The 12,949-nt window shown below is 43.8% G+C and overlaps 1 long non-coding RNA gene across 2 annotated transcripts in view; it reads left to right on the forward strand.

Annotated features, from left to right (window-relative positions):
- The first annotated feature begins 863 nt into the window (after positions 1–863).
- Positions 864–12,949, forward strand: part of LOC149127168 (uncharacterized) — a 52,813-nt gene continuing 40,727 nt past the window's right edge. Inside the window, exons 1-3 of one of the 2 annotated variants that reach the window (XR_016233304.1) lie at positions 864–1,116; positions 1,691–1,857; positions 5,089–5,215. This is a non-coding gene — a long non-coding RNA (uncharacterized LOC149127168). The remainder of the gene's footprint in view (positions 1,117–1,690; positions 1,858–5,088; positions 5,216–12,949) is intronic. The other variant, XR_016233305.1, reaches the window with a different exon arrangement.

The following is a 12,949-nucleotide window of genomic DNA, read 5'->3' on the forward strand; positions in this document are numbered from 1 at the left end:
ACTGCTTCCCTAACATTTTGATGCCCTGTGCATGAGGGTACATCAAAAACATCCTGAGAAAGTTAAGTCAAAACTTTACTTTAGGGGCCAATGCTGTGGCGCAGTGAGTTAACGCCCTGGCCTAAAGCACCGGCATCCCTTATGGGCATCAGTTCTAGTCCCAGCTGCTCCTCTTCCAATCCAGCTCTCTGCTATGGCTTGGGAAAGCAGTAGAAGATGGCCCAAGTCCTTGGGCCCCTGCACCCACATGGGAGACTTGGAAGAAGCTCCTGGCTCCTGGCTTTGGATTGGCACAGCTCCGGCTGGAGCGGCCATCTGGGGAGTGAACCATTGGATGGAAGACCTCTCTCTCTCTCTCTGCCTCTCCTCTGTGTAACTCTGACTTTCAAATAAATAAATAAATCTTTAAAAAAATAAACTTTAGTGTAAAAGTTTTGAAATGCACACAGTTATTTTTTTCTAACAAGCATTTCCATGAACTTTTGGAGACTTCTTGTGTTGGACATTTCCCATTTCCTTTTATGTTACATATGTATATGTATATGATCTCTCTGTGTTTGTACATATGTGCTGGGTATCCAAAGCTGACTTTTTAGGAGAGCCTTTTAGATCGCTTAGTATCTAATAAAGGTTGCAAGTGTCTGAATGTGAGACAGTCAAGTAAGTGCTAAAGAAACAGTCGCTGAGTCTGAAAACATCTCTCATGTGATATAAGGTGATTATTTGCTACCACACAAGTCAAATCCACAGAATTTAATTAGGAATTAAGGCAAAGGGGCTGAGAGCCTGGAAAGTGCCAGGAGGGGGCAGCAGAGGGCTGCTGAGTGGCTAAAGCAGCCAGGTGAGCTAAGGTTATCATTTAGTAGGAGATTAGCGCAGCAGCCAGGGATTGGCTATGCCAGCAGTGTCTGCTAAGGACACTTCTAACTTGGACGGGCTGAAATTTAGCACTTAAGTAGGAGAGCTGAGTCCGAAGCAGAGGCAGGCACCCCTGGGGAGAAAAAGCAACATAGCGGGCTAGTGGGTAAAAGGGAGGAATGCAAGTGGGTGAGCCAGGAGCAGGTGTTGGCAGCGGATGTGTCAGAGCGGGAGGTGAGATCTTCAGGAAGCTCAGAGGTGGGTAACCCTCTTGGGAGGGTTATCCTGGCTCACACTACTCTAGGGGTTCACTGCCAGGCAACAGTGTAACACATCCTTATAACCAGAACCATGGTATTTAAAAACCTGGAAACTAATCATGTATTTGAGAAATGTTTTGGTAGTGAGACTTTCACATTCTTTTCAGAAAATGCCCTTGGATGGAAAAACATAGCAACAACTTAAGAGACACGAGGGAGTACACGATTAATATTGCGATTGTGGCACAATCAATACTTGCTCAAGACGTTTCAGTGAAAGGGGAGGTCAACGAAGGCTTCTTCAAGGCTGTGCAAGCTGAGCTGAGCATTAATGATGGGGTTGAGTAGCAGGGAAGGGGCACGCTCACTTGGCCCAGGGAGAAGAGCTCTGTCGTCTGCAGGCCTGTGAGGAGCCTGCCTGGGTGTGTGGTGTTTACTTGCTTGTGAACTCAGTCTGGTTTGGATGCTTTCCAGCGTGCTCTGTTAGGACAGAGTCTAGGGTCTGTCTGTCAGCTGTGTGAGTGCATCATTCACCCAGAGGATGGAAGCACCGCTGCTGCTGGTCTTCACAGGTTTCCCAGGGAGCTGATGACGACTGATTCCTTTCAGCTGGGGCACCATGATGTGGTTCTGTGAGGAGGCAGGGTCTGCTCAGTCCCCACCTGGATACAGAAGAATGTTCTCAGACTTTTATGAAGGTGATAAGAGACTTTGTTGAGAATTCCATAATGAGTACCAGGTATGGTTAATTATGCAGTTACATAATCAAGGGCATGAGAGATGTATCTTCTAATGGGCCGGCGATCGTTAAACCCTTAGAATCACGGTCCAGAGGGTCGTTAGGACGCACTGAGTAGCTTTTCTTTGTATATCCTATGTTAGCTTTTTGGTGCTTTTCTACTAATCATTAATAGATTCTTTTCGGCTTTGCTTATGCACTTGTGTCTAAAATACCATTTCCTTTGCAAGTGATTTCTGTAAAAGGCTTCATGCTCTTCCAGTATATTCGGCAAAACATTCGCTTGTACTCATTTGCCCTGATAACCCAGCTTGTACTCATTTGCCCTGATAACCCAGCAGCTCTTGTTTCCCTAATGTAGGATTTTTTTTTTATTTGAAAGTCAGAGTTACACAGAGAAAGGAGGAGAGGCAGAAAGAGAAAGAGGCCTTCCATCTGCTGGTTCACTCCCCAGATGGCCTCAATGGTAGGAGCTGCACCAATCTGAAGCCAGGAACCCTGAGCTTCTTCCAGGTCTCCCATGCAGGTGCAGGAGCCCAAGGACTTGAGCCATTTTCCATTGCTTTCCCAGGCCATAGCAGAGAGTTGGATCAGAAGTGAAGCAGCCGGGACTCAAACGGGCGCTCATATGGGATGCCAGCACTGCAGGCAGTGGCTTTACCTGCTATGCCACAGTGCTGGCTCCCAATGTAGGATGTTTCTAGACATTATTATTACTAACTTGTTGGTCTGAGCACCTTGAAAGAGGCCAAGCTTCACACTAGTGCAAGGGCGGACGGAGGAGTCCTTTGATTTCCGTGAGGGTAACTATATACTGCTTGGGGGTTTTCCCTCTTCCAAAGAGCACCTCTGCTCTCTGGAGCTGTACCCAAAGAGATGAGACTGAGGTTCCTTTGGACTTTCTCATCTCCTTTGTCAACCCCACCTTGGCTCAGGCTAGAAAGAGAAAGCTTTGGGCTTTCTTCTTCCTTTATGTCTCACCTTCTTTGTGTCCTAGGACAGCAAGCCTCATGCAAGCCCTCAGACATGTTCTGTGGTACATTCACACTCAATCTGCAGCCCACAAACCACAAGCAACAGCACTACCTGGGAATTTATATGAAATGCAGGCTTTCAGGAACTACTTGTCCCGAATCTGATTTTTTAAATAAAAGATTTATTTATTTATTTGGAAGAGAGAGGGAGGGTGCTACATTTCCCAAGTGGCCACAACAACCAGGGCTGGGTCAGGTTGAAGGAAGGAGCCAGGAATCCCATCCAGGTCTCTCATGTGGGTGACAGGGACCCAAGTACTTGGGCCATCGTCCACTGCTTTCCCAGGTATATTAGCCATAAGCTGGATTGGGAGCAGAACAGCTATGACCCAAACCAGCACTGTGATATGGGATGCTATTGGATGCTCTGCAAGTGGTAGCCTAACTAGCTATACCACAATGCAGGCCTCAGAAGCTGCATTTTTTTAGAAAACTTTTATTTAATAAATATAAATTTCACAAAAGTACAACTTTTGGATTACAGCAGTTTTTCCCCCCGTAACAACCCTCCCACCAGCAAACCATCCCATCTCCTACTTCCACTCCCATCCCATTCCTCATTAAGATTCAATTTTAATTATCTTTGTCTACAGAAGATCAACTTAGTATACACTAAGTAAAGATTTCACCCACACAGACACACAAAATATAAAGTATTGTTTGAATACTAGTTTTACCGTTAATTCACATAGTGTAACACATTAAGGACAGAGATACTACATGGGGAGTAAGTGCCCAGTGACTCCTGTTGTTGATTTAACAATCAACACCATTATTTATGATGTCAGCAATCACCCGAGGCTCTTGTCATGAGCTGCCAAGGCTATGGAAGCCTCTTGAGTTCACAAACTCCAATCTTATTTAGACAAGACCATAATCAAAGTGGAAGTTCTCTCCTCCCTTTAGAGAAAGGTATTGCCTTCTTTGATGGCCCCTTCTTTCCACTGGGATCTCACAGAGATCATTGACTTAGGTCATTTTTTGCCACAATATCTTGGCTTTTCATGCCCGAGAAACTCCCATAGGCTTTTTAGCCAGATCCAAATGCCTTATGGGCTGATTCTGAGGCCAGAGTGCTGTTTAGGCATTTGCTATTGTATGAGTCTGCTGTGTATCCAGAGAAGCTACATTTCTAAAAACAAGATCCCCAGGTGATTTATTTGCACATTGAGGTTTAAGAATTTCACTTAGACATAGCCCTTAAATAAGTTGATGGAAGTTAAAAAGTTAAGAAATCCCCTTTCTCTTGAAAAAGCTTGTTTTATAAACCATTAAGTTGCTACAAAATCCTCTTTTGGAATTCTGAAGCTATGTACTATTTTCCTTTTTTGTTCTCTTGCTATCATGATGATTAACCTTCTCAAGGGAAAGAGATGTTTCTGGTAGACTATGGGAAGTTCAAAGCAAAAGACAAATTTCCTTAAGCATATTTAATATTATTCCTTCTACACTTTGAAAGAAAGAGAAGAAATTGAGAATTGAGATATATAAAAATGATTAAGGTGGTGAAGATACAATTTGTTATACTTAAATTTCTCATCCATGTCTTTCCTGGTGCTGTGGCATGCAGTTTCCAAGTTAGAAGCAAAGCTAATATATCATATCACTATATCCATGTTTCTTTAAAGTATTTAACCAAAATTCTCTAAAAAGGGGAATTTCATGAACAAATTAGTTTGAAATATGTTGTGAACTATATAATCTTCTTGGAGATTTATAATATAATAAGTATATCACTAGAAAGATGCTGCTAAGTTCTGGCAGGAAATCCCTCTAACCCTAACACAAAAATTTTATAACTCATTTGGCCATAGAACCCTGTGTCTTGTCATATCTGTTTGCATGAACAGTGGAGCTTATATTCTCTAGAACATGTTTTGGAACATCCTTGACTAAAATTAGCCCTGTATATTGAATATAAAACAATTGCCGAGTATAGTTTATAGCATCACCAAGCTGCACCTGGTGGTTTCTAATTGTTCCCAACCGACCCAGGGCTCTGTTTACATACCTGCAAGGGCAAGGGGCTGTAGAATCTATAGAACTCTGTTTAGGCAGTGCCTCCACCACCCATGCCCCTGACCTGGACCCAACTCCTATGAATAGATATCTGATTTTATATCCAGTCCTTGTTTTCTGCCTATTTGATCAGCCAGTTCAGTTGACCCCATTGATTGTCTGCTTGCTTCTTTTTCAGTTACACCCCAGATGACATCTCTTTGTAACTGAAAACCAGACACAGTAATGAAGCCTACATTTCTCACCCATGACCCAGCTCAGGCTCCCAGGATGGATTCCTGAGACTTCTGCACAGCAGCCGGAAGGTAGAACAATCACTAAAGTTAGTTTACTTTGATGAGTGGGCAGTGGTCACCTGCCAATGTCTGCAAGTGGCGAATATGTGGCTTAGCAAACCCTGGAGGAATATACATGGTGAACAAAGGAGTGCTGTGTTATTTCCCATCATAGTCCTGGAGACATTTTTAAATTCTGTGTGAGACCAGATTTGCAATTTCAAATTCTTTCTGGTAATATTGTCAAGATGAAGCACACAAGTACTCAGAGAATGGGATCTGAAATGTTCTTTCCTCTTTTTCTCTTGCAGTAGAAAGTCTTGTGTGCACTGTATTTGAAAGCCAAGCCTCATTCCATGGTTATGCATATGGCTAATTGTGTGTATGGATGAACAAGAAATGTATTCCATGGAGCTAGTTTTGGTAGATACTAGTCTGAGAGAGTCTTGCAATCAAAAAAAGTTGGGACCTGCTAGGGATGGTGATTGAAATATTGGTGGGAACAAGGAGGAATGCCAGAAAGCCAGTGGGTGGTCAGAGGGTAGTGGAATCACATGTCCTGCTCATGCCATGGCCCTGAGGTGCATGGGATGCATTTTTTTGCCCCTGGACTTGAGTTTGGCCATGTGTTTTATTTTGGCCAATGGGATGCGGCAGACTGATGTGAGAAGAGTAACTGCTGTCTTTTTAGTCTGGGTATCAAAGGTGATGTGAGCCCACCGATAGCTCAAAGTCACACCCAGTCTGAAGCACAGGAAAGCAGACCCCAGTCTAGATCACTCAAATTGTAGTCAGCCTGCAGATTTGTGGGTGGGAGAACAAATGGTTTCTGTGAACAATGGAGTTTTGAGGGTTGTTGTTAGGCAGCACTGTTGTGTCAATAGCTGCCTGGAATGCTAGGTTAAACAAAGTTAAATGGGTTTCTTTAAGATGGTCTTGGAGGGAATGACATTTCCCACTGGACCCTTATTTTTCAGAACACTGTATGATATCAAGGTAGGTTGAGGTAGGACAAGCCCTTCATTCCTCCTCTCCCACACAATGCAGTGCACAGGAAGCCCATCTTGCAAAGGACTGCTGATACAATTGGTGGTTATTGGATCACAGTGTTAGGAAGAATCATTTTGGATATGGAGAGGGGAAAGGGAAAGGTGAAACTTGGAGACTGCTCCATATTTTATCATCAGTCACATAACTGTTCCTATGAGTATCCATAGCAAATATTCATTCTTTGGGAGATGGATACAAAGGGTGACGTTCAATGGGGGCTCATACACAATCTGAGGTGGGGAGGTGTGCAGCTGGGAGGAACGCAAGCATGAACCTAAGAAGTGTTACAACAAACAATCTGACTACTGTGCCCTTTAGTCACTGGGGGACATACATTCCCTTCCTAAATTTACCTAGTGCATCTCTTCTTTCCTTCCCTCCCTCCCTCTCTCCCTCCCTCCCTCCCTTCCCTTCGTTCCTTCCTTCCAAAAATTTATTTATTTATTTATTTGAGTGGTAGAATTAGACAGAGAGAAGGAGAGAGAGAGAAAGGTCTTCCATCTGCTGGTTTTCCCCCCACATGGCTGCAACAGCCAGAGCTGGGCCCATCTGAAGCCAGGAGCCAGGGTTTCTTCCAGGTCTCCCACACAGGTACAGGGGCCCAAGCATTTCGGCCATCTTCCACTGCTTTCCCAGGCCATAAGCAGAGAGCTGGATCTGAAGAGGAGCAGCCGGGACATGAACCTTTGTCCATATGGGATGCCGGTGCCACGGGCAGAGGCTTAGACCCCTATGCTGCAGCTCCGGCTCCTAGTGCATCACTTTCTTATATGAGGGCTAGAATGGAGCCACAACCTTGCTGGGAGAAGTCCCCAGCCTTGTGAAGGTCTGAAATGAGTGACCCTGCCTCACCCTGCTGGATATACCAAGGAGAAATGCTGCATTTCCCTCCTGAGCTCTTGAGTTTTTCCATCTGTGCTTGCTTTTGCTTTTGAAATGTTTTATATCAACCACAATGCCTTCTGAAGAAAACATGTATTTCTGATATTTTTCCACTGCATATCTTGCTCAAGAACTTGGGTGTAAGTGTTGGGTTGGCAGACCATGGGCTTTCATCATCTTTCTCTATCTCTTTCCTCTTCACAGACAGGACAAAAAATAATGGGATGCTCTTGTGAGCTAAGTTTCACCCATACTAACTTCTACCCTATTTTGCAAATCCTACATTTGCTTCTGAATTTTCTACGAAAGACAGGCTATTGGGGAAAAATCCAATTGCAAAATAACTTGCACAAATTAAACATATAACTTGACTAAATGCAGAAAAGCAAGTTAAATTTGCAAGGTAACTATCACTGAGACATAAGACATTGACTATTGCTGGTGCATCAGAAGGGTAGTCTGTACATTGAGCACTGTGGTAGGGTAGTAGGGATAATAATGAATTCAACTCTACACCAATGAAACACCCATCATCTGCACAATAGCCTTACTGCATTTTTGTGCATTTCAAACTTTAATGATGCTGCCTAAAAATATGGCCCAGATTTCTTCCCTTTTGTGAATTGCCCAAGTTCTGTGCAGCTCTCTTTCTTCTAGAATGTCTGCAGGTAGTGCATTTAAGCTGAGACAGAGTTCCATATGAAGTCTTCCTGCTGTTCATGATCCACTTAATTGCCAGCTTTGCTAGGTCACCTATCAGGTAACCCCAAAACTTTTCAAAAGAAACAGCCAGAGTCCTAGGGAAAGATTTGACTGTTGCCAGCATGTGGCTGCATTTTCCTGCCTTTCCAATGACTTCATTTTTCAGATTTGCCAAGACAAAGCAGTCCTGGGAGCCTTCTGTCCCCTCATTTCATAGGGAGCAGTTTCTCCAGAGACTGGGGGAACAGGAAGAATGTGAGCAGAGAGTTCTGGCTGCTAATTTAAACATCTCTATCTTAAATTCTACCCTGTTGGCTCTCCCGAAATATGAAATCTAATTAGATAATTTTCTGTCTGATTTGCTCCCTAGACCTTATGTGCCTTTGAATCCTCTCATTTCGTTCAATGCCTAATGAGTGGGATTGGGTTCATGCTTATCAGATGATCTTTAAGGTCTGAAAAGCCATTTCCACAGTGAATAAAAATCACAGGTAACTGTTCCAATTGGCAGAATGTGAGTAACTTTCTTCCAAAGCAACCCAAAACAGTCGCTGGGGTAACATTCCCTTTGAATTTGTTCTTACTTTCAGTATCTAAAACAGGGAAGCTTTCTGATCAAACAAACAAAAACAGCACCAAGAAAAAAATGGAATCTGTTTAATATGTTGAAGGCTTTCGATGTGACCCAAACACCAATACAAAAGTAGATGATTATAGATGCTTCTTCTGTTGCATCTTTATGAGAGTAATATCTTGCATGGCCTAATGAGCTATTAACAGGGATGTGCAAAGGCAACTTATTTATATGTGTGCTGTGTTGTATCTCATGAAGTCACAAGGTTAGATTTGGGTTGTTTTGGTTTGGCCTCCCATCTTTTCAACTCACTTTTCAACCAACTCTCTAGGGGACTTTATTGGTACAATTCTACTCTCTGATTCCAGAGTAAAATCTGTTATCTAAGCTAGTCAACCCACTGCATGCCTTCTGGCCACCAAAATGAGGTTTTGTCTTTGTTTTTAAAGATTTATGTATTTATTTGAAAAGCAGAGTGACAGAATGAGAGGGAAAGACTGAAAGACGTACAGCTCTCTCATCCACTAGTTTACTCCCCAAAGGCCCATAACAGCCAGGGTTGTGGCAGGCTGAAGCCAGGAACCAAGAACTCCACCCAGGTCCCCCATATGGATGGCAGGGACACAAGTACTCGGGCCATCATCTGCTGCCTTTCCCAGTTGCTTTAGCAGTGGATGGGAAGTACAAAAACCTGGACTATAACCAGCACTCTCATATGGGATGTGGGCATCGCAAGCAGTAGTTTAATCCCCTGTGCCATGTCGCCTGGCCCTGGCCAACAAGATGAGATTTGATTGGGATATAGGTTGATTACCAAGCTTCAGACTGTTACTGAGACATGGGATATAAGCAAGCATTTTTTCTGTTGACCTTGAATTGAAGAGATTGTAGATCTTTGCACTGTTGGAGCCGTGTTGCCCTCATGAGAATGCTAGGATGGGGGTTAATACCTGGAAGGCAGAACCAAGAAACAAATGGAAGAGGAGTTTCTTGGAAAAGCTTTGAAGCCCTGCTTATTCTGTATCTGATTTTCTCCATGGAGTTTTCACTTATGTAAAACAATAAATTCCCTTTTTCTTAAACCACATGGATTATAGTTTCTGTTACTTGCAAGCAAAAAACACTAAACATGCCAATCCAGAGAGCTACTGTTCATGCTGGGAATGATCCAGAGAGATCCCCTTCCAATATCCTATTTATGGGAGGAGCGAGCAGGGTTGGATACTCAGATGGCACCTGTCACACAGTCTGCTGCTAGTGGAAGTACACGGAACATCTGGGCCTCTTTCCTTTCATGCCTTTAAATTGAGAGCTCTATTCATCATTAGGCGATGAGATACATTTAAGGAAGTTGCTTAAGCATTTACATTTGTTTTCCTTTAGTAATGCCAGTTCTGATGCCAGTTCTTACTTTTATCTTCTAAAATAAAATTGCTTGCAAACTAAAACAAATAAACAAAAACAAGACCTTGTCAATTTGACGTTGAAGCTGTATGACAGGCCTGTGATCCTGGCCTCTGTTGCCTCCCTGGGGCCCACCTTCCCCAGTGACCTCTAACCTGTCCTGGCTCTGAGATCTATGGGGCTGAGCTCTCTCCTATCTCACCTTGAGTGGACTTCTATTGGGAGAGGCGCCTTCTTGCTTTGCACTGGCCTCAAGGCACCCACACTCCAAGGTGAATGCAAGTCTGATCTCCAGCCCCACTTCCCTTCTGCCTCTCTGAACTTGTCTCCCAGGAATCTCTGCATGCGGTTTAAACTCTGGTTCTCCTTTTGCTCTCTGCTTCTGTTCTCTTCTGCCTCACTAAAGGATGTCTATGTCTATTTTCTTTCAAAGATGGTTTGGAACTCCTCTGACCACATTCCCTGGTAGTCTAGAATATTTCTTTCTCACAATAGAGCAATGATTCTACTTGCTACCTCCTGAATACTTCAGCTTCTACGGACATCCTGAGGGCCTAATTCATAGACTTAAGGAAATTGATAGACTTAAGGAAATATGAGCCAATCTTTAAAAATCTATAGATTTTATATCACAGATATCCGGTTATAGGCAACTCTTGAAAAAGTTAGGTAACCTTGCAATACTGTTTCCCTAGTCTCATCTTTCACAAATGTGAATGTGAGTTTCTGGTGCTCCCTTAGGGTAAATTTGCTACAGCTCCTAAGATCCCCTGGGTTTTCTGCATCCTCTGTGTTTGCTACAGCCCCAGGCACCCAGCTTTGTCATACACTTCCCTTAACTGCCTGTCTGGTGCTTCTCTTTAGTTTGTAACCTCTTTCCAAGTTCAACTATTCTCATCCCACTCACATCTCAAACATGTATTATATTCCTTATCCTCAAAGAAGATTTATTTTTGAAGTTCTAGGGCACAATTCAGAGTGTTCATAAACTGTTCTAGTTGTTTGTAGCTTTTTATTTGTGTATTGTGTGCATACATGCCAATCTATTTTGGAGTATAAGTCCCTTGACTTGTTAAATGCTTAGAGATGACTCTTGAATCCATGTTTATGAGGTAGCTATTATGTGCCAATATAGTATGTTATAAAGTTCCTAAAAAATGGTTCAAAGACCACTGATCTCGGAAACACCAGCGATTGCTCTGTTAATGCTTGTTAACTATGCAGATTTCCAGCTCCCACTCCAGACAGTCTAACACATTTTGTATGAAACCCTGGAATCTGCATTTTGTATATACTCACCTGTGAGCAGCTCTTGTGAGTGGGAACTGGTAGTATCACTCATGCTAGAGGCAGTGACCAAGGTCTGAGCAGAATAATGAAAGTGGGTCCCCAAAGAAATAACCCTGAGCAGTTCTGTTGGCCAGCATGTGCACGCTGGCCCACACAGAGATGGGACAAGCCAATCCATTGGGAGTGGGGAGTAGCTGTGTTGTGTTGAGTTCTCTGGGATGCAGTCTCTGAGATTTGAATGCAGAAAATGTACTGGGGAGTGCTGTGAGCATCAACCCATGTTGGGAAATGACGGGAACATGACTGGAAAGAGAGGAACAGACCTGCCAAGGAGCCAAAAAACAAAGGCCTTAGACCATCTTCAAGCCACAGTGGATCTGGCATGACCTTTCAGAGTTGCTCTAGATTGAGTCAAGTACCAGTCACCAATCACTGGGTGGGATATGGGCTGCCTTCGGGAAGATGAGGTACACTTTGGCCAAGGAGGCTGTCTTCAGCTCATCGTATTAGCCATGGAGGTACTCAGCCAGTAGCTGTCAGTCTCACAACTTCTAGCACCTACATCTATGAGCATAGTCTTGGAGGGGAGGATCTAGACAGCTGGGCTTGGCACACCAATGGGCCAAATACAATCTTCCACATGTTTCAGTAAACTGAAACAAAGCCGTGGTCATTGACTAATGTGTCAGCTATGGCTGCATTCCTGCTATCACTGCAGAGTTAATTAGCTGTGCCTAAACTATTTGCTGTCTGGCCTTTAACACAAAGCTTCCACAGACAGCTGATATGGAAGCCGTCCAATCCAGAATGTCTCTTCCAACACAGTATTTTTGGTGGCACTGTGCAGATACTGGGCTAGTCAAGGGAGGAAAAGGGAGGGAGGGGAGTCGTGGGGGACATTTCTGCTCAGGCAGGCGATCTCATTAGAAGATGTGACTCAAGCCCTCCAGGCTAAGGAGGTAGCCTCTGTAAACCCACAAGAGGATCTGCACCTCAGAGGTTCTCTTTCCTTTCCAAGATGGGGCAAAGAAGAACTTTCGTGATTGCGTTCACGGAGATGGGATGATCCTGTTCATGAGTGGCTTGCATTTTCCAAGGTTTTGTTTTTTTAAGATTTATGTATTTATTTGAAAGGCAGAATACAAAGAGGCAGAGAGAGACAGAGGGAGAGAAAGAGAGATAGAGAGAGAGAGAGGTCTTTCATCTGCTGGTTCACTCCCAAAATTACTGCAACAGCTGTAGGTAGGCCAATCCAAAGCCAGGAGCCAAGAGCTTCTTCCAGGACTCTCACCTGAGTGCAGGGGTCCAAGGACTTGGACCATTTTCTGCTGTTGTCCCAGGCACATTAGCAGGGAGCTGGATTGGAAGTAGAGCAACTGGAACTCGAACTGGTGCAAGCAGTGAGTGACCTTACCCACTATGCCACAGCACTGGCCCCATTTTTCTGTTTTTAAAACTCTCTTGCTTCAGGAGGTCAACACTGAGGTTCTGCAAGTTAAGCTGCAGCCTGTGATGCCAGCATCCCATATGAGAGCTGATTTGAGTTTCAGCTGTCGCACTTCCAATCCAGTTCCCTGTAATGTGCCTGGGTAGCAGCAGAAGATGGCCCAAGTAATTGGACCGTTGAACCCACATGGGAGACCTGGATGGAGCTCCTGGCTCCTGGATGTAACCTGTCCCACCCCCAACCATTGCTGCCATTTTGGGGGGTGAACCAGCAAATTGAAGATCTCACCATCTCCATTTCTCCCTGTCAATCTGCCTTTCAAATAAAATAAATATTAAAGAAAAACTCATTTGCTTCAGGAAAAGATGATGGTTAGCTCTGACTGTCTGTGTTTACATGGGGTCTTTGAAATAAA

Source organism: Oryctolagus cuniculus, chromosome 4 (genome assembly GCF_051225735.1).
Source record: "Oryctolagus cuniculus isolate XC-2025 breed Fujian yellow rabbit chromosome 4, ASM5122573v1, whole genome shotgun sequence".
NCBI lineage: Eukaryota > Metazoa > Chordata > Mammalia > Lagomorpha > Leporidae > Oryctolagus > Oryctolagus cuniculus.